Genomic DNA, 23987 nt, shown 5'->3' on the forward strand with positions numbered 1-23987 from the left:
TGAGAGTGTTGATTCCATTGAATTGGACTTTTTTACTCCCACACCTTTGGAAAGAGATTGCCCCAAAGACTCTTATCCAAAAGCAATGTCTCTCCCTTGTCTTTTGAGTAACCCACTTTGGCACTCCGTCGGGTGGACAAAATACTGATAAAAACCTTTGTTATAGGAGCCACAAATTAATAATTGTCAAAACACTGCTTTGGATTTGTGATGTCCCTCCCCTTGGATAAGTTCAATATGATTTTGTTTACATTAATTATTTCCTCTATTCGCATACAAAGTAGAGATAAGCCACTATCATTCTTTTCATTTTATATATGAATCAAATAAAGACTAATATGTGATGGGGATTGTGAAAATAAGCATCGTTTTATGTGCTGTAGGTTTAACAGGAATCAAAATAGCACTCAGAAATATATGGCAGTGATAGCTATAAAGGATAGTTTAAAGGGACTTTCGAGAATTACCAAGTCTTATTTTTAAGAGCAAGTTTTCTTAAAGATATATTCATTTGTCCCCCAATATTATTGAGTACCTGTTCTGAGCCAGATACAGTTTAGATCATTGAGGCTATGGTAGTGAGCAAGACAGACAGCCATCTCTTCTGATGGATTTGCATTCTAGTCAGAGGAGAAAGAACAGATGCAGCAGGTGCTATGAAGAAAATATTACTGCTTATGGGATAGAGAATGACTACCAAGGATGGGGGGAAGTTGTTACCTTTGGTTCTGTGCTCAAGAAAGTCCTCTCAAGAAATTACCCTTGACTTGAGACTTGATTGACAAGAAGGAGTCACCCATGTAAAGAACTGGGGGAAGAGGAAAGAGCAAATGCAAATGTTTCAGAAACCATTATGGCATTTACCTGTTGGAACAGTAGAAGAAATCCCAGTGTCTGGAGTAAAGTGCACTAGGGGGGTGTATGATACCGGGTGAAGTAGGAGAGGATGGCAAGAGGCAGATCACGGAGGATGTTTGGGACCATTGGAAGGAGTCTGATTTTATTCTAAAGCAAGTGGAATCCATTTGAGAATTGTAAGCAAGAGAGTAGTAGGGACTGATGGCCAATGCGTGATGGTAGATAATTTGACCTATGCCCCTATTTCTAGGGACAAGCCTCCTTAAAGTTCCATTTATTGATTCAACATCATTAAATGAAAGTTTATGACGTGGCTTGCAATGTCTTAGAATTTTAGCAATGAGTAAAACAAGTTTCTATCTTTATTGAATTTACTTTCTACTATGGGGAGACAGACAAAAACTAATAAGAACCATGAATAAAATACAAAGAGTTCATATGATGGAGAGTGATGGAGTGGGATGGTGGAAAGTTTGCTGGGTTGGAGACCTCTAGGGCTCCTTTGGTAACTAATTTCAGTTTTCTTTTTTTCTTGAGATGGTTTTTTAACCCCCACTGGTGAAGAAAGTCTTCCTTGTTTTGCCTGCTTTTATTTCTTTCTGTTACTTTTTATTCTGTTATCCCTATATGTAGTGCACAGGCTTTTTCTGCAGCCCTCATCTCAAGAAAACATATTATCTTCCACACAATAATTAATTTACTCTTTTGCTTTCTTTTCTAGAGACTCTCATTCTCCTAAACTTATCCTCATTTACTCTATTCATTCATCCCTTTCATTATTTTTCTTGCTCTTCTTTAGCCACATAAAAATACAGAAACTTATCCTGGGAAAAAAGTATTAACTCAGGAATATCTTATGCAAAATATAGAATTGTGATTCTTATGAGGAACCCACCAATACTCTTTCCTTCTCTCTGTCTTTCTCTTCCTTCCTTCACTTCCTTCCTTCCCTCTTTCTCCCTCTCCTTCCTTCCCTCTCTCCTTTGTTTCTTCCTTCTTGTCTTTCCTTTCCTTCCTTCTTTGAACTTTCCTTATTCCAAAATACTAGGTAAATACCTTCTCCGCTTTAAAATACTTTAAAAGTAGCTTCTTCATAATGAACTCTTGTGTATAAGTATCTCTTTTCCTGTCAAGAAGCAGTGGGGCAGTGAAAAGAAGACCTTTTTGAAGAATTTTTTAAAGAAGCATTTATTAGCCATGGCTTCCCCTACTTCTGAACTCTAACCTTCAGTATGATTGCTACCTCAGGATTAAGTTCCATTAGGAAAGAAAATCTTAGACATTGTGGAAAATTAATAGTGAGGAAATGGTTTTGCCTATCCACCAGGACTCAGAAAGACCAATTTCTGCCTGCTGCCTTCCCACCACTTCTCTTGGGGTTTTTATGATAAGAAAAAGGGAGCTGTGTTTGGCCACTATTTCAACGATGAAAGGAATATTTTTAAATGGGTGGTTTTATTAGTAGGATTTTCCTAGAAGACAGACTCTCACCAAAAATATCCTTGAGGCTATAGCCCTCAGGGGTGTTTCTGCCAACTGTGTTAGAGTATTTATAAATGTAGGGAATATATGACTTTGTAGAATTTTCATGTTTCTCAAAACGGCTACTGATTTGCTTAACAAAGAGGTAGCAGCAATTTGCTGAAAAGGAAGATGACTTCTTTTAATCAAGAAAAATTAGATGATTAATTTAGATAAATGTTTGTTCTACCAGAGTCCAGCATTTCTGTTTTCATGTGTTCTTCCTTTCTTAGAAGGGTTCCTTTCGGAACCATCTAGAAAGTGCCTGCTGACGTCCCTGAAGAGTGACTATTCAGCCTCTGCTGGAACGCATCTGACAATGAAACTTTTATTACCCTTCGTTCTTGGTTCTACCTTCCAAAGCAGCATAGTCCTTCTACTATACAACATCCTATGTATTTGAAGATGGCTTCCCTGCCTGGCTTCCAGGGGCTTCTGGTTAAATATCCTGAGCTCATTCAATTGTTCCTCATTCAACAGCACTTTGAGGCCTCTCTCCATCTTGGTTGCCTTCCTCTTAAGTCTGATTTTAAATGTCCTCCTTAAAATATTTTAAACAGCGCTACTCAGAAAGCTATGACACTATCTCAGTGTAGAATCAGACAAGGACCTCCCTCACATGAGGTGCTTCCTGTGAGACCCTATATCATCTGGTCTCTCTTTACTTCCCCAGTCACTTTTTCTCCCACTCTCTCCCCTGTGCCCTCTACTCCAAGCATACTGGTTTCCTTGCTGCATCTCAAGTGAGCCAACCACATTTCTGACTTCAGTCGTTTGTCCTGTTCCTCCTGTCTTGAACCCTCTTTCCTCAGAAGGCACAGGGCATCCTTCCTCTTGTGATCAGGTCACCATTGCCATCACCTCAGAGGGGCCTGCCCTGCACATCTCTTTTAAAATAGGCCTCCCCCGACACAATTATCTCCTTATCATGCTTTATGAACACTTCAAATTCCAGACATTGTATTATACATTTATTTCTTTGTTTTTTGTCTGCCATCCTTATAAGAGTATCACCTCCATTAAGGCAAGGACTTTGCTGCATTCACTGAGGTCTCTCCAGCGCCCAGAAAAGTACCAAGCATAGGGTGGGAACTTAATAAATATTTGTGAATGTATGAACTAATTTACTATCCACATGCGGATTATCTGTGGGCAGAGGCTACAGAGTAAGATTTTTATTACATATTTAACAGTGCATGTAGCCATACACTGAAGAATTCTCTGGCTCAGAGTGAACCCAAACAGCATTTGGGCTTTCATATGTTAAAGAGTAATCTGTGTGTGTGTGTGTGTGTGTAGACACACGCACATGTATATTTAGAGACACACATACACATGTATATGTATGTATGTATGCATATGTGTGTATGTGTGTGTGTCTGAACAAATAGGTGAACATGTGATTTGGAGACCTTTGCCCAAGCCCGTTAGATTATAGAACCTGGAAAATGACAAAAGTGCATGAAGTGAAGGAAAGCGAGCCAGCGAGACTGCTCACTGCACATGAATTTCTAAGGATACAGTTGTTCTTGAACAATCACGGTCAGTATATCAAAATAAGCGCTTTATTGAGCAGGGTAAAAGGAGTTTCTGGCGAGACTGTAAATTCTCTCCCAGAACATATGATAACTGAGCCCAGGAGCCCTTTTGTCCTGGGGGGAGGGGGCATAAATTCCCTGAAAGTATCTGTCGCAGGGAATTGCTCCGCATTCATCATGTCCGCCTCCTGCATCATTCATGAATGTCATAAGAGTCTAAAGAATTGGCACTTCATAGTGAAGAAGATTAAATAGCCATTATACTTGTCTTTCCTGCTGCACAGTGCTTTCAAAGAGATCCCATTCAGATTGTAGCACCCCTTCCAACTCCTCTCCTTTCTTGCCTCCCAAGGTCTCTAGCATCAGATTGAAGGAGCCTTGTATCGTTAGCCTTACACTTGTTGAGACTGAACAGATCTGCGGACTAGCACTTCAGTTCACTATTCCCCTGTAATGGAGACCTTAGGATTTGAAAAAAATGCCACAAAGCACAAAGTAGATCCTTTTCCAGGGAGTAGAGAAATTCCAGCTTTAGCTTAGATCCTGGAGTAATTGAGCTGTAACTTTTTCAGATATTTTCACTTCTCTTTGCCTTCACTTCCTGGTGGACTAGGAGGAATGAATCAGAACAAGACTCCTTTGTATATGATTTGTTATTTTATGTTTTCAAATGTAAGTCTTCAGATCATTATGTACCCACTAAAGCGTACACATGCAGAGTAAATACTGATGCAGCAGAGTATAAGAAACGTGGTCTGACTTCTGTCTTCTCCCCTGCGCCCATTTTTTGTCACATATACACACATATACACAATCTCTCTTTCTCTCTCCCACATACACGTTAAACCTGTTCCATAGTGATTCTTAAAACCTGAACAGCATCCTTAAGTGATGGAGCATAAATGTATGAATTAAAATTGATCAATAAACAAGTTTTTTCTTAAGTGCTTACTTTAGAGACAGCAGAAAGAATACAGAATGGGCAGTGGACTGGAGTCAGAGAGAATTCTAGTTTGGTTCTGCCACTCATCAACTGTGACCTTGGACAAATTTTGTAACCTTGTTGGGGCTTAGTATTTGCATTTGTAAATGAGGACATCAAATGGTGGCTCTCAGATTCTCTTTCTAGCCCTCACGCCACATGATTTTATATGTCTGGCATGGGACTCAGCCATGATGGGAACAGAAAGAAGCACATGACATCACCATTGCCTGCGAGGAAGTCATAATTTAATCGTGTCCATGAAAGCTCTAACTCCCGCTGGGCAACAAGCTCCAGCATAACACAGGTGCTGAGTCTGTATTTCTATCTTTGACTGTGAAATTGGATAATTTTTAAAATAATGGTGTGATCTGTGACTGTGATTTCCACATAATAAACACAAGATGTCTTTTTGCCCCTGCTGTTTGTGGGCTTCTCTCCAAAGTTTATGATTTTAGAAAGAACTTTCACTTTAAAGTATAACTTTGGATGCATGTTGAGGGATCAAGTTAAATGGGCAAATTAGGGAAGTTGGACCATCACTGGTTGTAACCAGTAAGAACACCTGTTTCAGAGGAAATGTGTTCCTTTCTTACTGAAGAAGTCATACCAGCCATGCCTCTAGGTCACCAATTGTTCCAACGCAGGTAGATTCTTTGAGCCTTAATTTGTCCCCTGGAGGGACCTGGAAGTGAACTCCTTGTTCTCTGGAAGTGGGAGGGCCGATTAAAATGCCAGCCTTGGCACTTTACATTTTGCTGCTCCAGCCATGTGAGTCTAATTTGTTCTTGCTGCTGGTTTAAGGGAGATTAAAAGGAGCAAAGCTGTTCTCTGAGTTTCTTGATCTGCACCATGGCAGGCAGAGTCAGAGGAAATGGGGACAATGGGAAAGGGAATAAATCCTCGAGAGTGATGTGTATGTGATCTCTGGGAAGCAGACCTGGTATTCGTGCAGAGGCTTCAAATACTAGGTCATTTCTTTGGAGAATCTTCCAGTGCCCGGGAAACCCTACCACCTATGCGACACAATGTGAGGCAAAAGCTGAGGCTGAGAGATAAGGACAGACAGGATATATGGCTGAATAAAGAGCTTTCAATTTCCTTTATTTAGTAGATGGACAAGTATCACATCATTAAAAAAAATACCCACATCAAGAAACACCTTTCAATCCGAGTGCACATGGGCAATGTCTGAATCTTTTCACATGATTGACTTAATCAGATGGCCTAATCTAACAGGGAGAAGCACTGTATTAATTTAAATATGGCAGGTGCTATCTAAGTTTATTGCAAGAGCTAAAGACCAATTATCTTGTATTTTTCCATAAAATTGCATTTTCTAAAAAGAGACTGGTGTGTCTGAATATATCCATCATAACAAATCTTCAAGCTTTGATGGAAGTGACAGCTGTTTATTTGCAGGATGTCATATCTGTACTCTTGAATCAATGCTAAAGTCATCATACTAAAACTAAGAAGAGGGCCCGGGAAATAAGTTTTTTTAGACTTGCAGCATGGTTTTGTGAATAAAAGCATAGAACCAGGTGTAGAAAGTGCCTCACTCAGGCTCTGATGATTAGAGGGCAATCTTTGAAAGTAGAGATAATGCAGTCACCTCCCATAACGTCCAAGATGAAGAATAAATAAGAAGATTGTTTTTATCATCAGGACCTGGGGAATTGGCTCACTTTCAAGGGATAGAGAGTTCTGAGGGGAGACAGAAAGACCGAGATGGAGGATGTGTGTGAGATATATTTAATTAGGCAGGTGGGATAAGAATCAGCAAACAGCAAAGGGCAATTGTCTTGCTAAAAATAATAAAGGAAGAAAAATAGAAGCTATAAGTTGAGGCTTTGGAGAGGATAAAATATTAAGAAAATTAGGAGCGTACATCTTCAGAGGAGATCAGTTTTAAAAAGTATACTATAGGGGCCGGCCCCGTGGCCAAGTGGTTAAGTTCGCGCGCTCTGCTTCGGCGGCCCACGGTTTCGGCGATTCGGATCCTGGGCACGGACATGGCACCGCTCATCAGGCCATGCTGAGGCAGCATCCCACATGCCACAACTAGAAGACCCACAACTAAAAATACACAACTATGTACCAGGGGGCTTTGAGGAGAAAAAGGAGAAATAAAATCTTTGAAAAACAAATGTAAACTATAAACTGGTTACCAAAATATTGATAAGGCAATGGTGTGTTTGTCCATTGGTAAGAGGTGAGGGATAAAGTTTTGTTGAACGAATAATGAAAAATGACTTTGACCACCAGCAGGCAACTTTGATCTATTTTGTTCTCTTATGTGACTCCTGGCTGTAGACTATCTTTGTTTTAAGAAGAGCAAAACCATTTGGCCTAACGTTCCTGGAGATTTATTTTATTCAAAAGAATGGAAATGTTATGGTTATTAAGCAGAGTCAATTACTATATCATATTGTACTCTCCTGTCCCAAGTTTTACCCACAGATAAAACAGAAAACCTAAGGGCTCAACAGGAGAGGAGTGCTGAGTTAGAGCCCATCAGCTTGTGGAATATCATGCAACCTCTTAAAATGACAAATAGAGAGGCCACCCAGTAGCACAGCGGTTAAGTACACACATTCTGCTGCAGCGACCTGGGATTCCCCGGTTTGGATCCCAGGTACGGACCTATGCACCGCTTGTCAAGCCACACTGTGGCAGGCATCCCAAGTATAAAACAGAGGAAGATGGGCACAGATGTTAGCTCAGGGCCAGTCTTCCTCAGCAAAAAGAGAGGATTGGTGGCAGATGTCAGTTCAGGGCTAATCTTCCTCAAAAATAAATAAATAAATAAATAAACAAATAAAATGATAAATATAATAAAAAAGAGAGAGGTTCAAATACTATTATAGGAAAAGGATGCAGAATTTTCTAAGCACTATTATTACAACCATATGCAAACTATGTTTTTCTGTAGACGAAGAGCAGAGAGAAAGGCAAATGGTATATGTTCAATGGGTATTATTTGAACAAATCAATTTACGTAATCTTTCAGGTCCTTCAGATGCCAAGTAATACACATTTGGGAAATAGCTGAGCAGGATCTGGGTGCATGCTATGATGACACAATAACACGGTCTCATTTGGGACTTAAAATTATGACACTGGTCCTTCATCCTCCTGGATTTTTAACCAAACCCTTGAAACATTATCCTATAGGCACGAGAAACTCAATAACTCCAAAATTAATCACTTTCACACCCTAAGCTATACTTCCTTTTTTATCTACAGGTTTTTTTTGCCCCAACTTGAAATCTCTGACTAAACCTCAACTCTTCCCTTTTTTCTTCTGCAAATATCAAATGGATCACCAAGTCCTTTTATTCTTCACGTGTTTGATATCCACTCCTTCCCCTGATTTCTCACAGTCACTGACCCAGTCTCAACTTGCATCTCTCGTGTTCTGGTTATTGCAATGGCCTCCATCTAGATCCACGTGCACACGCTTTTATCTCTTTCCATCTTCTACTCTGCAGCCAAAGTTATTTTCTTCAAACACAAATAAGATCATGCTTCCCCAGTGACTTCAGTGGTCATTTTCAAACTTTTTAAACATTAAAATTGTTCTTTAAAAATGTTTTATGCTGGAGTGACTTTAACATATCTACTAAATAGAAGTTATGTGTTTCAGAAAGCTTAAAAAATTATTTGATGGGAAGAACTCTATTGTAGGTATAATCCTTGAAATATCTCTGTTAATGAAAAAAAAACAAAATAAGGAAACCACTTGGCTTGTCTACTAAGATACTAAGGTACACATACCTTAAGATGACATTCAGTACTCTGCACAACAATCTCTGGCCTGTTTTCCAGAGCTGTCTTTGCTGTTCTCAGCTCTTCAGCCTACACACCAACCAAAAGAGAGGATGCTGTTTGTGTGCCCAAAATACGCTGTGCTCTTTCACATCTTTGCTCAGGGCCTCCAAGTAGAATGCCCTTCCTCCTGTTTAAAATCAAGTAAATACTCCTTTACCCTGAGACTCAGTACAGATCTTTTCTTATTTCTTTGACATATTTTCAGTTTGTTTTTCACAAGCTTCATATTTTTTCCCAGTTTTGTTGAGATATAATTAACGTATAAGGTTATATTAGTTTGAGGTGTACAGCATAATGATCTCATTAATATGTGGAATCTAAAAACAACCAAATCCAGAGAAACAGGGAAACAATTGGTGGTTGCCAGAGGCAAGGCATGGGAGGTGGGGGAAATGGGTGAGGTGGTCCAAAGGTTCGAACTTCCAGCTATATGATAAATAAGTTCTGGGATGTAATGTACAGCATGATAACCATAGATCACAATACTGTATGATATATTTGAAAGTTGCTAAGAGAGTAAATCTTTAAGGTTCTTATCACAAGAAAAAAAATGTTTATATGAGGTGATAGATGTTAACTAAATTTATTTTGGTAATCATTCATGTATATATATGAATATATATAAAAATATATATACACAACATAAATATATACATATATTTATATATATTCATATATACTCTAAAATTTATAGTTTCCTTCATGTAATTTTTCTTTATATAGCTTTCTTGTTGCATCATTTCAAGATATCTCATAGGTTTTTGTTACTGCAGTTGGGATTTCTCCCCTTCATTTAACTTGGTAATCACTATTATTAAAATAAGTTATTGATTTTTTTATTGTGGTAAAATATACATAATGAAAAAATGATCATTTTAACCTTTTTTTTTTTTTGAGGAAGATTAGCCCTGAGCTAACATCTGCCCATCCTCCTCCTTTTGCTGAGGAAGACTGGCCCTGAGCTAACATCCATGCCCATCTTCCTCTACTTTATACGTGGGACGCCTGCCACAGCATGGCTTGCCAAGCAGTGCCATGTCCGCACCTGGGATCCAAATCGGTGAACTCCAGGCCGCCAAAGCGGAACGTGCGAGCTTAACTGCTGCGCCACTGGGCCGGCCCCATTTTGACTATTTTTGAGTGTACAGTTCAGTGGCATTAAGTACCTTCACATTGTTGTGCAACCGTCACCACTATCTCCAAAACTTTTTCATCACCTCAAACTGAAACTACACCTATTAAATTCTGATACCTACTACCACATGATGAAACTTGAAGATATTATGCTGAGTGAAATAAGCTGGATACAAACAGACAAATATTGTATGATTCCACTTACGTGAGATACCTAGAACAGTCAAATTCGTAGAGATAGAAGGTAGAATAGTGGTTATTAGGGGCTGGGAGGAAGGGGAGAATGGTGAATATTTTAATTCCTTTTTAATGCTGAATAGTATTTGTTAGTGTGTGTATACCATTATTTTGTTTATCCATTCTTTCGTCAGTGGGCATTTAGATTGTCCCCACTTTTTGGCTGTTGTGAATAATGCTGCTATGAACTTTGGTGTATGATATATATTTGAGTCGCTGCTTTCAATGCTTTTGGTTATGCACATAGAAGTGGAATTGCTGGATTGTATGATAATTCTACATTAACTTTTTGAGGAACTATCATACTGTTTATCATAGTGGCTCCACCATTTTACATTCCCACCAGCAGTGAAAAAAGGTTGCAATTTCTCCACATCCTTGCCAACACTTATGTTCTGTTGTTTTGGTAGAAGGCATCTTGATGAGTATGAAGTGATAACTCATTGTGATTTTGATTTGCATTTTCCTAAGGATTAGTGATGTTGGATACCTTTTCATGTGCTTATTGGTCATTTGTATACTTTCTCTGGAGAATATATGTTCAAATCCTTTGCACATTTTTTAATTGGGTTGTTTTGTTGTTGCTGCGTTGTAGGAGTGCTTTATGTATCCTGGATATTAATCCCCTATCAGATATATGATTTGCAAATGTTTTCTCCTATTCCATGGGTTACCTTTTTACTCTGTTGATAGTGTCCTTTAATGTATAAGTTTTTAATTTTTTAAGTCCAATTTAATCTATTTTTTTAAAGATTTTATTTTTCCTTTTTCTCCCCAAAGACCCCCAGTACATAGTTGTATATTCTTAGTTGTGTGTCCTTCCACTTGTGGCATCTGGGATGCCACCTCAGCATGGCCGATGAGCAGTGCCATGTCCATGGAGTCAAACCAGCGAAACCCTGGGCCGTTGCAGCAGAGCTCACAAACTTAACCAGTCGGCCACAGGGCCAGTCCTTTATTTTTTCTTTTGGTGTCATATACAAAAAATCATTTCCAAATTCAATGTCATGAAGCTTTTCCCTATGTTTTCTTCTAAGAATCTTGTAGTTTTAGCTCTTACACTTAGGTCTTTGATCCATTTTGAATTAATTTTTACATATGGTAGAAGGTAAGCATCTAACTTCGTTTTTATGTCTGTGGATATTTAGTTTTCCTAGCATCATTTGTTGAAAAGATTCTCATTTCTCCATTGAATGGTCTTGGCACACTTGTAGAAACTCATTTGGCCATCTACGCAAAGGTGACAAGCTATTGATTTTTATGTATTTATTTTATATTGGACCAACTTACCAATTGATCTCATTAATTTTAAGTTTTTAGATGAGTTATTTGGGATATGCATGTATTCAACCATATCTTTAAAAAATTGTTGTATCCTTTCCTAATATTTTACAGCTTATTTCATTTTATTGCTTTATTGTTTTAGTAAGAACTTATAGAACAATGTTGAATAATGCTGCAATAATGAACATCTCTATCTTCCTGATTTTAATGGCAAAGGCTATATAATTTTACTATTTAGTATGATGCTACAGTTTGTTTCTGATAGTCTCTATCATATTTTGAACATATTTTTTAATTCCTATTTTAATAAGAGTTTTTAAAGGAATGGCTGCTGACGTTTTTTCAAGTACTTTTTAAAATCCTGGATAAAATGATATTCCAATTATACTTTAATTAGGTGATGAAAGGAATTTTGCTAATAGACACTTTTATATTGAAATACACTACTTCTTATATTCCTGGAATGGTGTATTATTCTTTTAATGTGCCATTGAAGTTTATTCAAAAGAATTTTTAATCAATATTCGTAAGTAAAATTAGTCTAAAGTGTTTTGTTCTGTTTTTATGCTGTATATTGATTTGGTGTTGATATTAAGATTATGTTGGATTTGTAAATGAATTGGAGGAAATTTCTAAACTTGCCTGTGGTTTTTATAGTTTGAATAACTTAGGAATTATCTCTTCTTTCAAAGCTATATAAAATTTGCCTGTAAGATCATGTAGGCCTGTGTCTTTGATTTGTGTGTGTGTTTTTTTTTAAGTGAGGAAGATTGGCCCTCACCTAACATCTGTTGCCAATCTTCCTCTTTTTTTTTTTTTGTCTCCCAAAGCCCTAATACATAGTCGTATATCCTAGTTATAGGTCCTTTTAGTTCTTCTATTCGGGACACCACCTCACCATGGCTTGATGAGCGATGTATAGGTCCGTGCCCAGGATCCAAACTGGCAAACCCCGGGCTGCTGAAGCAGAGCATGTGAACTTAACCACTACAGCCACCAGGCTGGCTCCAGGCCTGTATCTTTTAAATAGTAGAAATTGAACCAACTTTCCAATGGTTCCTGTGGTCATTAGTCTATTGAGCATTTCTATTTTTTCTTAGAAACCTTTGGCAAGTCATGTTTTTCCTAGAAATGATCAATTTCTTCTGGTTTTCAAATATATTTCTCTAAAGTTGTACAAAATATTCTTTTAGATTTTTAGTATTTTCCCTATCTATGGTTATATCTCTTTTGTCATTTCTACTATTCTATTTTATTCTTTTTTGTTGTTCTTATTTCTGGTTTTTCAGGGGTTTATGTACTTGCTTTGACATTTTAAAGTGCAAGCTTTGGGTTTTTTAACTTTTCTATTATTTTAAAAATATGTTGGTAAATTTCAACTTTTATTAATCATCACATACTAGCTTATTAATTTTATTCATTTTTTTAATGCCTTAAGTTGAAAGTTCAGTTCATTTATGTTCATTTCCTTTCTTACTATGTAAGGCATTTTCTTCTGAATAAAGCTTTGTCTGTGGTTTATAGGACTTCACATAAAGCAGTCTCATTAGTATTCTAATCAAAGGGGTTTCGGAAATAGATATATACATACATACATATATATATATCTTCACATGTGTTTTAAAAATGCGGTTCTATAACCTAATTATAGAAATCATTAAAGATTTCTTTGCCAACATGATCAATTTTACAAGTGCTCCAATTTGAAATGCACATGAGTCACTGAACGTGCTCCCTTTCTTAGGTTAAACTCCTGGCTAACTTTTCACTTGATTGTCTTGATCATTTGCTGCCAATTCATTTGACAAGCTCTTACTGTGCCCCTGTGTATTCCAGGCACTGTGATAGTACCAGGGGTTTTTCCTATCCAGGACTCTTCTAGTTGTGAAAGAAACAAAATTTGAATTAGCTTAGACTAACCGAGTCAGCTATTGAGAATTTTATATAAGAAGGACAAAGGTGCAACTTCACAACATGGACCATTAAAACCAAGTACTCAGAAAATGCTAAGAGTTTCTGTGTCCAACTCTTGACACAATAGTTTGATTTCACTCATTGGGTCAGGTTTATTTTCTCACATCTTCGTCCTCATGGTAGGAAATGTGGCCAAAGCAGCTGTGAGTCTCTTAAGGCATAACTTAATCATCAGAGAGGGACTGATGGAGTGTTTCTCTAGTTTCAGGTTACCAAAAATTTCAGTGGAGTGCTCTGATTGGCCCACCGTGGGTTAATTCACCATAGCCAATCCATTAATGGCTTGACAATTTCCATTCAAATCACGTGATTGGTATGGGAGAAAATAGTAATTTCCATGTGAAAGGGCTTAATGTTTCAAGATAAAGAGGGAAGACGTTCTGGGCATATAGAATAATGAAAGTCTCCTTTAAGCCCAGAAACTTTCAGGAGTCCCCTCACTCTGAGGTGTTCTCCATAAAATGGAAATACTAAATTATTTCTAGAGCTCTGTGTAGTGAATGTGTTAGCGATTTTGATCCTTGCTCCAACTCTTTGAGATGAGTAGGTAGGAGAGTTATTATGACCTACCTTCTTAATCCTGTGGAAACTAAGGCATAGTGACAATACATGCTTGTTATAGAATAGGAGAATGGGCCATAATAGTTGAAGTTTCTTCCTCTTACCTAACTCTGACATGGATTCTGTGATTAAGAGATATGTGTGTCATAGAAGTGAGAGTCATTAGCCTTAAAAATATTAGCCAACTTTTCCAGGAAAATCGTGTGTTATGAATTGCAGCCACAAGTACACAAAAGTCATCTGTTTATAGTCTGGGGCTGCTTGAAAGTGTGAAGTCCACATAACAGGCATTTAAATCAAAGTACTAGAAGTAAGCAACCACTATTTATCTTTTTCAGAGAATATTCAGTACTTAGAAATCCCTTGATTGCTCTTATTAGAGAAGGTATTTCAAAGCTGTGGAATAAAGGAAGAAAAGGAAGGAGATGAATATGCTCTGAACCTCCTTTTTAGTCCAACTACATCCCATGAGATGTCATCAGAAGGAATGAGTTTCAAAAAAAAAAAAGCTACAGAAAAGGCTGATGACTAATTATAAAATGACTGTTTTAATTTTTCTTTTCATTTATATTTTGCCTAATGATAAATGAGTATATGGTCTTTGCACTTAGTTAATGCTCTGTAAAATAGAACGATAATGTTGCTATTTTTAAATATTGTAGAGGAGGAAGAACATTTCCTCTACCCTCTAGGTCCTTCTGGCTGGGCTACAAATTAAATTGACAAGAGACAGAATAACAGGAAATAATCAAACAAAGCTTTATAACATGCATACCTGGGAGAAACCCAGGAAAGCTGAGCAACTTGCCAGAATGCCTGAGGTCGCCCCCTTAAATACCATTTTCAGCTAAAGACAAGGAGGGTGTTGGGGGTGGGGGTGTGTCAGTTATGGGAGATTACCAGAAAAGAACAGTAAACAAGAATAAGGTTATTATGCAGATTTAAATCCTTGCCTTCTGCATTGATAAGCACTTCTAGAGATAAGGTCATTCACCTCTTCCTGGTATAGAGATGGGGATAGCTTTACAAATGGAGATTTCCCTTACAAATGTAAATATTCCTTACAAAATGTAACTTCTACTTGGTTTTCAGAGCTTTTCCCAGTTTTCTGCAGTTTTTTAAAAAATAAACAGCCAAAAATAATTATCAGGCCAAAGAGACACATCTTGAGGTGGCAAATTTTGATCTCCCACAATATGTCGTATTGCGTTTCTACTGTATATTCTTGTTAAGTTAAATCTAAGATGTATTCATACATATATGTATCTATGTACATTCAAAGATACGGATGTATGTCTATATATATATATACACATGTAAATACATAAGATTCATATTATATATTACTAAAAACAGTCTGCAGTGTGATTTAGGAACTGAGGGGTAACATAAAACATTTTGACTAAATATAGGTGTGATTTTCTTATCTGAGCCTGTCAAAAAATCACCAAAGAAAAATCATTCAAATATCTTTGTGGTTAGATTTCTTTTATAATTGGAAGCAATGTTCCTCTCCATCGTAGGAGATATTGTAAACCCTAACTGATGAGTATTTATAAAATATTTCCACATTGAACGGAAATGACAAAAAGCTGAGATGGATTAATGGGCAGATGCCTGAATGACAGTTTGAAGATATGAAAGTATAGGTGAGCTAAGTTTTCTTGATTAATTCAACAACATTTATTTCCTGAGCATTCACAGTGTTGAGAAAGATGAATTCACCGGCCCTGTCCTCCAGTAGTTAACGGCACAGAAGAGTTCTAGATTTTCATTTTGTTTGACAATAAAACTTAATATTTATTTTCTTGAACATGAATACTGTGCAATTTCTTAAGGCTTATTTTGTTTTGCTATATAAGGAACTAGCTTGGTTATAAAAGTTAAATTAAGTTGGCTGTGAGATAATCTCTGAAATAAACTTCATTATAGAGTCCACCCTTAAAACTTTAGAGTTTTATGAGTGTGTGTAATTAATCAGGAGTAGCCTATTGTCTGACCTTGCTTTACTTATTTTACAGAGAACAACCTTGTCTTAAACCACTGTCATTTAAATAAGACAAAAGGATTGCCCCCATACTACCATTTCCATTGCAATGGAATTGAGTTTCCATCTTGTTTGCTGTTTGTTTTTTGTGGGGTTTTTTTTGGCCACATGTTAGAAAGCCATTCTCCTTTTCTCCATCATCATCGCCATCTCCACACAGAAAGACAGATAGAAGCAAAAAGTAAGCATGTTAGGGATCTATTTTGGCATAATGAAAAGAATGTAGTTCATTGAATTAGATCTGGATTAAATTTCTGATTTCCCTAGACTTGGGCAAGTTATTTTACCTCATTCTACAGCTTCCCTCATCTTTAAAACTAGGATAGTAACTGTTATGGGCTGAATTTTGTCCCGCCAAAATGCATGTGTTGAAGTCATAACCTCCAGTACCTCAGAATATGACTGTAGTTAGAGACGGGGCCTCTAAAGGGGTAATGAAGTTAACATGAGGTCATCAGGGTGGGCCTGAATCCAGCGTGGCTGGTGTCCTTATAAGAGGAGGAAATTAGGACATAGATGGGTAAAGAGGGTGGGCCACGTGATGACACAGGGAGAAGATGGCCATTTACAAGCCAAGGAGAGAGGCTTTAGCAGAAAGCAACGCTGCTGATACTTTGATCTTGAACTTCCAGCCTCCATAACTGCTAGAAAATAAATTTCTGTTGTTTAAGCACCCAGTCTGTGGTTCCTTGTTATGGCAGCCCTAGCACACCAACACAGCAACAATATCTAGAGTGAAAGGCACAGGAATTTGAAATATTATACTATACTATATAATAAATGATTTATACATATAGCCAGTATAAGTGTTAATATTAGTGTTAACATTAGTATTATCATTAGTATTGTTAAGCACTACCAAAGATTTGTGAAAGAAATAATTGCCTCAAAGGAAAAACAATGAGCTTATGAAAATTCTTCTAAGCAAGGGGGATTTTAAGTGTGCCCTGGAAGGTTTATTATCAGATCAATTTCAATATGGACAGCACTGAATCCATTATCACTAATCAACTTCTTTTTGCTAGTGGAAGAATCCTGGAAACTGATGAATAAAAAGGACTTTGGGGGGAGGGTACTGAGAAGTGGTTTCTATTTAAGGTATGCTTTATTTTGGTGAAGAAGATTGGCCCTGAGCTAACATCTATTACCAATCTTTTTTCTTTTTCTCCCCAAAGCCCCAATACATAGCTGCATATCCTAGTTGTAGGTCATTCTAGTGCTCCAATGTGGGATGCTGCCACAGCATGGCTTGATGAACAATGCTAAGTCTGCGTCCAGGATCTGAACTGGTGAACCCCAGGCTGCTAAAGTAGAGTGTGCAAACTTAACCACTCAGCCACAGGGATGGCCCCTAAGAAGAACTTTTTAAAATATTTTTCTGGTGTAATGTGCTTCTGAAAATGTCATCATCTCTAAGATTCAGAAAGGGAAAGGAAGTGTTTGTCAGTACTCATGAATGTGCCAGAGACTATGTGTGATTTTATTTTACTCAAACTTTGGGGGAGAGCAGGTGTATATAAGGGATCACAGCAGTAAGCCATCTCAATAATTGGTATCAGATTTGGAAATAGCACAATTATTTGGTTCCTCTTCAGACTTCCTGGAAAATCCATGATAACATTTCCATCCAAAGGTCCAACCAAGCATATTTTCAAGAATGGGGTTTGTACATAATGTATAGTTATCTATGAAGAATAGTTCTTTTTGGTGAAATTTACCACCAGAATTAAATAATAGTGGACGTTCTTTTCTACTTTTGAGAAAGATTAGCCCTGAGCTAACATCTGCTGTCAATCCTCCTCTTTTTGCTGAGGAAGACTGGCCCTGAGCTAACATCCATGCCCATCTTCCTCTACTTTATATGTGGGACCCCTGCCACTGCATGGCTTGACAAGTGGTGCATAGGTCCACACCCGGGATCCGAACTGATGAACCCTGGGTCACTAAAGCAGAACGTACGAACTTAACCACTGCACCACTGGGCCGACCCAACATTTTTTATTCATTTAAAAAATTGGGTTAATAGGTAGAATTTACTGCTTTTCCATTTTTCTCCCACCAGCTTCTATGGAAACTTTGATGCTGAATACAATATATAAGGGCTTCATTCTGTGCACGAGTTTGTGTTCCAACATCACTAAGCAGATTTTAGACTAAACTGAACCAATATTGGTTCTGCTGGGAAGTCTTTGAGTTGGAATCTTTCTTCCAGAATAGTGAGACATGCTCTGAAATGTTGCCTCTGTGTTTTCTGGCTTAATGCCATTTGCTTTTAATCATTTTTTCAGGAAAGGAAGGAATTGCCTCAAATGTAGGGAGCCCTCACCTTGTCTGAGCATCTCTTAAGAAATGGGCCTTGGCTCTCCCTGGTGATATGCTCGACTCAAGGCGATGTTGCCAGTTTCTCAGTTAGCTGAGCAGTAAATCTGATCATTTCTTTGCTAAAGATAAAAGATGTCCTTTAAAATAGATGAAATTTCTCTCTTAATGTTCAGTCCCTTCAGTTTTGCTTTATTTAAGGCTACTTTATCATGGGTTTTGGTGTTTATTTCAAACAATTCAGAGTAGACAAAATAGATCATAATAAACCATCCATTCAAGCAATACATTGCAAGGCTATTTGTAAAGTCTGTATCACTTACCTCGTGCTCCCTCGTGGCTCCCTCTGGAATGCAGAAATTTTGTTGTTCCTAGTTTTTCCATCCATTATTCATCGTCCTCTCCTCCTTGTGGAGCTTTTGGTATCCAGGGATTCCCTCAGGGAAGCTTGATCCCATGGGTCTGCACGACAGCCTGAAGAGGGGCGAAGAGGGCAGAGTCACAAAGGGAAGACCCACATCTACTCTCACCTCCACCACTTAACACCAGATCAACTTCTTTAATCTCCTTGAGCCTTGAGCCTTTTTTTATTAAAATAGTAACAAAAATATTTGCATTAACGCTTCTTTGGGTCTTGGGGGAGGAGACATCAAATGAGATCCTCCCAAAGAAAGCAATTTGAAAACTATTCAATGCTATGAAGACATAAATCCCTACTGTTTTGAACACTCCCAAAACAGCCAGGGGTATGTGCGCCAGGGAACAAACTAAACAAAAGAAGTGGAGAAACTGTATTCTTTAGACCATCAGTCATTACAAGATACTTGAGCTTTATGCCTCCATTTGCTAGAGCAGATATTTGTCATTTTCAAAGCCTTTCCATTTTGGTTTTATGAGCTATATAGTAATTGATATAAAAAAAGATAGTTTTAATTTAATAGCAATGACTACATCTACTATCATAATATATTTTATGTCACTGATAGTCCATTTTTTTCCAAAAGGATTTACTGGTTTACAATAAAGAACACAAATGGGATAAGGCTGATGAAAGTGTTATAAAATGGAAATAGGGAATAAGGGAGCTGAAATGATGGAGGAAGGCAGATATATACCTTGGCGTCAAGAGATTTTATACTAAGTTCCCACGTAATATTCAAAGAGAAGTAGAGTAGGAGTCTGACACCTTGTTTCTTATCCTAGTTTACCTACCATGGGTTTACGCATTAAGACTTTCGTTTTTTCTTTTCTTTTTTTGTGAGGAAGATTTGTTCTGAGCTAACATCTGTGCCATTCTTCCTCTATTTTGTATGTGGGTCATCACCACAGCATGGCTGCCAACAAGTGGTGTAGGTCTGCATCCAGGAACTGAACCTGGGCTGCCAAAGCAGAGATCACTGAACTTAATCCCTAGGCCGTGTAGCCGGCCCCATTAAGACTTATTTTATTACTTGATCTATTATTCTACCTGCTACACTTTCCCACAAGTAAATTATCTAATTCTCTTTAAATTTAACTCTCTCAGGCTTCCCCTAGGAGATCTTCCAAACTGGTTCCATTTTAATACCAACTGAAAATTATAGCAGGGAAAGTTGATTTGCTTTCTTTTCCAAACATAAACATATAATCAATATTATATTTAAATGCTTTTTTGGAGCCATTTTATCTGTAATTAAATGTACAGATATGTAATGTATGAAATGTAATGATGGGGAAAATAATACATGAATTCCAGGTAGTCTGTTAGATTTTCTAACTAAACTTTACTTATTTTTCACACACATACACGTATACACGCACATGTACCTGTGCACACATATGGATATATATACTATTTTTATCTCTAAAGTGATTCTTAAACAGGACCATGATTCCTTTCCTGTTGATAACCTCCCAATAAAGTAATAAGCTATTTGGATATGAAAATGGAAATGGAAACAATGTCTTAATGGCAGGGCTATGGGGTTTATAAGTCAAAAGAGCAATCACAATAATTATCCAAGTGTACCTAAATAAGGAAAAGTTGAGTCACCACCAACAATTAAATTAAATTCTAGTATAATATGCACCACAGATTTAAAAACTGTTTATTAGAAAAATATGTGAACTGAAAAAAAATTTATCCTTTGTTTTCCTTGAGAAATCATAGATCATCAGCTTCCTCAGCTTCTTGTGTCATTACATTAAACTGCTCCCCGGAACTCCTTTAGGATTTCAATGGAGTCTCTTCTACTCTTTTCTCGCTACCACACACACAGAATACACACCAAAACACACATATTCACACCCTCACATCCATCTCTGCTGATATTATCATCAGCTGCATCCTAGTAAACAGCTAGCCAACTATGAAAACAATAAGCCAAACCCATTTTTGGTGCTATTGAGACAAAACAAACAGCATGTTAAATAACCTGTTATACTTGTTGAGTATTTGAAGATGGAGTATGTCCGCTTTATCTTGGTTAGTGGTGACACTGTGGAGATTTCAGTCCTGAAATACCTTGTTTGTTGGATCTCAGCAAAGCAACCTCAGCTGCTTGCAACCTTCTAATCCTGCAATGTTAAATGGCCAAAATGATACCATAGCAATTTTTCCTTCGGTTAAATTGATCATTTTTTGCTAGCAAGCAGGAAATTTACGTGGTTCTAATTATTAATAAATGTAGTATCATCTTAGCAGTAGCATAGTGAGCACAGTGAGAAACCAGCAATCACAACTACCAGGCTCGGGGGAGAAAGCGAGTGATGTGGCATTGCATGGCTCAGAAATGAAAATCTCTAATGGATTAAGGAGGATTCTTATAGTTCCTGGGACCTTCCCCAAAAGTTGATTTGTAATCAACATTTAAAAATAACACAATTAACTTTTCAATCTGAAAATGTAAAGCAAAATAATTCCACGTTCCCTCTGGGGCTGTAGTCATTTTATATTAAAATTAATAGAAAGTATGTATTTGTCTTTCAAAACCATGCAAGATTGCAAAGCTAACTAAAGAGCAAAAATATAACAGCTTATCAGAGTAGAAGGTTGTAACTATTAATTAACTTCCTTTAAAACCAACATTGGACTGTGGAAGCATTCAGGGTCATTATTCACTCTTACTAGTAAATTCGGTACCAATAATACATATTTTAGTACTTATTTCTACATAGCAGAATAAGCCATATGCTAAAGACTTTTTACCTTTTATGCCCTTTTCACCTACAAAGTTAGAATTATCTAACATAGTGACATCCTAAGTTCAGAACAATAGAGGCAATAAAAATAATTTTTTAAATCAGATTTTATATTTACTTACCCTAATATTGTCATAGTGAGGTTTTGTGCTTTGTTTATTGAAAACCTGAGTCCGTGGTGGCCTCTGACCACTACGTATAAGAAACTGTGTATTTATCTTCTAAAATGTTCCTCCTCTTTATATCCTTTATATTGAGAATTACAGAAAAGGGCAGTGAGTGAAAAATGTAAGCAGAGTAGAAGGGTGTAAAGTTAATTGTATGATGAGAAGCCAGACTGGTTTTTGAAAACATGTCAAATTTGGGGGCTATGGCTATGTTTTCATCTGCTTTGGTCTTATGAGAAGATGTGAAAAGAATTAAGTACAGTCAACTTTAGATCATAGGTGTAGTTTTCTTGCATTGTTTATTGTATAACTCTATTAAGCTATGATTGGTATATGGTGAAGACAAACTTTTGGAGGCAGGAAGGTTAGGCTGGGGCCTTAACGGAAGTGCCATTTATGTAAGTCAGATATTTGGGTCTCTGCTTCAAAACAGTGTTAACAAATGAAATATTCTATAGAGCTGTTATGAAGATCCAGCTAATGAATTTGAAAAGGCTTTACAAACTGTAAAGCACCATGCATGCGTGTTCTTATCCATTTTTGACTTGTTCTTCTTGTAGTGACAAAATTATTTCCTGATAGAGTATGTATTTATCTCTGTAGCAGGATACACTATATATTTAGGATAGAATAGGGTAATATTTTATAAATTACCACAAAATGTCACAGGTTGATTTGCATTTTTGGGGATTCTATACATTAATCACTGAGTAACCTTCAGTTTTCCAAATAAAGAATAAAGGAGTGGTGATGACATTTGTAATCATCTACAGAAAGGGAATTATTTAAATTCTTCACAGATGGAGAGATATCAAGGGTAAATCTTTATATCCACATTTCTAATTTTAAGAAGCTTTGAGGGTGTTTGTGGATAGTGAGGAGCAAACATTGTTTTGTGTAGAGAATTAATCATAAACTTTCTATACCACAATCCCAAATTCTCCAGGTGAGTGTGGAAGGCTTTTCAGACACCATCCCCTAAGGATTGAGAAATTCATAAAAGGAAAATAATGTTATGCTACATGTAATATACAAACTGAGCATATTGGAGCAACCAGGATAGTGACCTTTCAAAGAGGACAAATTAGATTCTCTGTGCCTCAGAATATAATGTGGCTTAGTGCTTGAAAAAAGGATGACATATGACATATACTCCTAATTCTAGCCTCATAGCAGTTTGCTTTATTATTTCTAAACAAGCTGCATAACTCATTTTTTCTTCAGACATCATAATTCAACCCAATATTCTCTGTAAACTAAATGCGGATCAGTGCTTGAGACTTTTAGTAAATGCTAAATATATCTGAATACTTCCCTAATGTTACTTTAAAATAGTTTCAAGGATTGGACTACGTTCCATGGGAAACACACAAGAAAATCTGGTGCCAAATGTTCTTTGAAATTCGAGATGAGTAACATATGGAAGTACTCTCTATGAGTAACATGCATATAACCATAGGAACTATAATGATGTAGTCTGTTCTTGCTACCAAATCTGAATGCTTTTTCCCAAATTCAGATTTAAAAACTTGTTTTTAAAAATACGCATTTTAAATTTACAAGATGCAAATATTTTCTCTATTTTTCTTCCTGTTGGTTTTCTAAGGATTTTTAAATTAATATATTCTTACTAACCCCTGGGTTTATAAGTAATAATAAGAAAAACACAAGTAAGTAGTAAAAACACTGATAAATCCTCTAGTCATAATTGACAACACCTCTGGTTATGTTCAAAATTCATTATACTGAGATTTTTTTTCTCTGTCTCCTATATCTTCTTTTTGAAATTTAGATTGGAAAAGGGATGGAAACTATTATACAATACCAGATAAACACCACCGCCAGGGAAAAAAAAAAAATGCAGTTAATTTTTAAAAGGCCTTTGGAATTGATTTTTATCATCTTTTTATAGCAACATAATAGTGCAATAGGCAGATGGTTTTTGTCATATATCTTGGTTTTCTTTCTTTTCTGTGGGGGTAGTAGAAGGTCCGGGTGTGAAAGGAATGATGGCTTTGTACTTCCACATTAGGCTCACTTTCGTGAGGCATCCTAGGAACTGCTCCCCACTCCACTGACCAGAATATTCTGACAGCTAAGAGATGGGGGAACTCGTGTCCATCCTAGCCAAGGTGGAAAATTAATTCTGCTGTTGAGGAAGACAGAAAAGTTGTTCATTACAATGGACCAAAGCTCTCAGACACAGCGTGTTAATTGCCCTTTGCCCTTATGCAGCAGGAATTGAAGATGTTAATAATGTCTCTCGCTAACATCTGTTTTGTTATTAATTTATTTTGCCTGCATCTTTAATTGGGGGTGACAGCCACCTTTGGAGGCTCTGAACACTATCC

The 23987-nt window shown here is 37.1% G+C and overlaps 1 protein-coding gene and 1 long non-coding RNA gene across 43 annotated transcripts in view; one reads left to right on the forward strand and one right to left on the reverse strand.

The window, feature by feature from the left end:
* The window catches only part of NRXN3 (neurexin 3), a 1504430-nt gene that overhangs the window by 1140370 nt on the left and 340073 nt on the right, over positions 1-23987 (forward strand). The gene's annotated exons all lie outside the window — the stretch shown is intronic.
* The window catches only part of LOC111770452 (uncharacterized), a 38303-nt gene that overhangs the window by 6679 nt on the left and 7637 nt on the right, over positions 1-23987 (reverse strand). Inside the window, exons 2-3 of the long non-coding RNA XR_002803731.2 lie at positions 18613-18763; positions 8680-8760 (exon numbers count right to left, since the gene is read on the reverse strand). This is a non-coding gene — a long non-coding RNA (uncharacterized lncRNA). The remainder of the gene's footprint in view (positions 1-8679; positions 8761-18612; positions 18764-23987) is intronic.

The sequence above is a fragment of the Equus caballus genome, chromosome 24 (genome assembly GCF_041296265.1).
Source record: "Equus caballus isolate H_3958 breed thoroughbred chromosome 24, TB-T2T, whole genome shotgun sequence".
Classification (NCBI taxonomy): domain Eukaryota; kingdom Metazoa; phylum Chordata; class Mammalia; order Perissodactyla; family Equidae; genus Equus; species Equus caballus.